At 35.9% G+C, this 2,500-nt stretch overlaps 1 pseudogene; it reads right to left on the bottom strand.

Annotated features, from left to right (window-relative positions):
* Positions 1-1,111: 1,111 nt before the first annotated feature.
* On the bottom strand, positions 1,112-2,487 carry LOC128289181 (photosystem II CP43 reaction center protein-like; annotated as a pseudogene).
* Positions 2,488-2,500: the final 13 nt, after the last annotated feature.

The raw sequence follows: 2,500 nt of genomic DNA, 5'->3' as shown, positions 1-2,500 counted from the left end.
GTTATTATTTTATTTCTATTTAGTTATTATTTATTTTTATTTCTATTTAGTTATTATTTAGTTATTATTTATATTTAGTATATTTAGAATTTATTATTATTTAATATTTAATTTAAGTTAAATAGAAAATTAATAATTTAATTTAAGTATAATTAAAATAAATTATTAATTTATTTTCATTTTTTTATTATGATTTCGATTTTATTATTTTCTTTTCATTCATCATTCAAATTCTATTTATTTCATTCAAGTTACATTACAGATTACAGAAGTTTGACTGACCCCTCTAATTTTTTTTTATTTTCATTTTGGCAACTTATACTTCTATATTATTGAATGTGTCTCAAAATCTGAAAAATTCGTGGGAGGGGTCATTTTTGGATCCAGAATGGATAGATTCAAGAAATAAGAGAATTAAGGATACCCACTAGAAAAACTAATCCAATCCATAAAGATGTACTGAAAATACAATATTTTTGTTACTCAACCAACCATCAGGAGAAGCAAATACAACAGGTACACTAATCAGTAAGATTGACGAAGTAGCAATTAATGCAAAAACAGCCAATTGGAAAGCAATAGTCATGTTTCTAATCCTCCAAGCTACCAACAAAAGAACTATACCATTTGATCCCTCTATGATATTGACCAAAAAAAATTAATAAAATGCAAGGTAGAGGGATTTTACCATGAATCGATTGATTCTATATGACTTATTTCCAACCCTTTAACCGCTTTTATTCGGACATGGGGTCGAGGGTGATTTTTTTATTTCACGTTCACAAATAGGCATGCTAGATTATGCATTTCATCTATCTATATATACAGATAAATAGATTGACCTATAGGTTCACACGATATCTTTCTATACATAGTGATGGTATCAACTCATATGGCCATGTTCGATTCGGTGGAATAAAAATAAATAGAAATTAGCTTTGGAGAGATGGCTGAGTGGTTGATAGCTCCGGTCTTGAAAACCGGTATAGTTCGAAACAAAGAACTATCGAGGGTTCGAATCCTCTCTCCTTTTGCTCGATGAATAGATTTCTTTCTTTATTGCTTTTCCTGGCTTCTTAATTAAGAATCTTAATATTAATAAAGGTAATGGCTGGCTGGGTGAATAGCCGAGCCAGAAAAAAAATATTTTAGATAGAAAATGAGTTGAAACGAAAGGAAAACAGAATACTTTTTAAATATCACCTGATTCCTTCAATATATATAGTGTAATCAAATTGATTCCTACCTTAAGCATTGGATCTCCTGTCTCAGTTATCTCAGTTAAGAGGAGTCATGGAGAGAACAGGCTCAAAATCACGATCAATTCCTTTTTCAAATCCCGCTATGGCTGCGTTGAGCTTTCCTGCGTGCCATAAATGACCCACGAATAGGAAGAATCCTAGAACAAAATGAGAGGTAGCTAACCAACTTCTCGGAGAGACATAATTAACTGCATTGATCTCGGTAGCTACGCCACCTACAGAATTTAAAGACCCTAAAGGAGCATGCGTCATATATTCCGCAGAACGCCGTTCTGCCAAGGTTGTATGTCTTTTTCAACCTACTCAAGTCCAAACCATTGGGACCTCTTAGAGGTTCTAACCAAGGAGCACGCAGATCCCAAAACGCATAGTTTCCTCCAAAATGACTTCTCCGGTCGGGGAACGCATTAGATATTTACCAACCCAGTAGGCCCTTGAGCGGATCCCACGTTAGCCCCAAGACGTTGGTCTCTAACTAGAAAAGTAAATGCTTGAGCTTGAGAAGCTTCTGGTCCAGTGGGCCCGTAAAACTCACTAGGATAAGCGGTATTATTGAACCAGACAAAGCAACAAGCAATGAAACCAAAAACGGATAAAGCACCCAAACTATAGAGACAAGCAAGCCTCCTGATTCATACAAGGTGCACGCGAGCCCATGCAAAAGGTTTGGTTAAGATATGCCAGATTCCACCAAATATACAAATGGAAACTCATCCACACATGTCCTCCAATTATATCTTCCAAATCGTCCACACTAACAATCCACCCTTCGCTCCAAAGGGCGATTTTAGTAAATAACCAAATATAACACTTGGGCTAAGAGTCAAGTTGGTAATTTTTCACATCCCTCCCGGAGCCCAGGTATCGTATACGCCCCCAAAATAAAGAGCCTTGAATACTAGAAGAAAAGCACCTATACCTAGCAAAATTAAGTGAATACCCAAAATTGTGGTCATTTTATTTCTATCTTTCCATACATAACCGAAAAATGGAAAAGATTCTTCAAGAGTTTCAGGTCCCAGAAGTGCATGATAAATACCGCCAAAGCCCAATACAGCAGAGGAAATTAAGTGAAGTACTCCAGATACAAAGTATGGAAAGGTGTCTATAACTTCTCCGTTAGGACCCACCCCCAGCCTAGAGTAGCTAGGTGGGGAAGTAAAATTAATCCTTGTTCGTACATGGGTTTTTCTGGGACAAAATGAGCCACTTCGAATAGGTTCATTGTCGGCCCAGAA

The sequence above is a fragment of the Gossypium arboreum genome, unplaced genomic scaffold (genome assembly GCF_025698485.1).
Source record: "Gossypium arboreum isolate Shixiya-1 unplaced genomic scaffold, ASM2569848v2 Contig00592, whole genome shotgun sequence".
NCBI classification, from domain to species: Eukaryota; Viridiplantae; Streptophyta; class Magnoliopsida; order Malvales; family Malvaceae; genus Gossypium; species Gossypium arboreum.
Note: the sequence above shows the minus strand (reverse complement) of the source record. Positions and strands in the feature narration are given on the sequence as shown.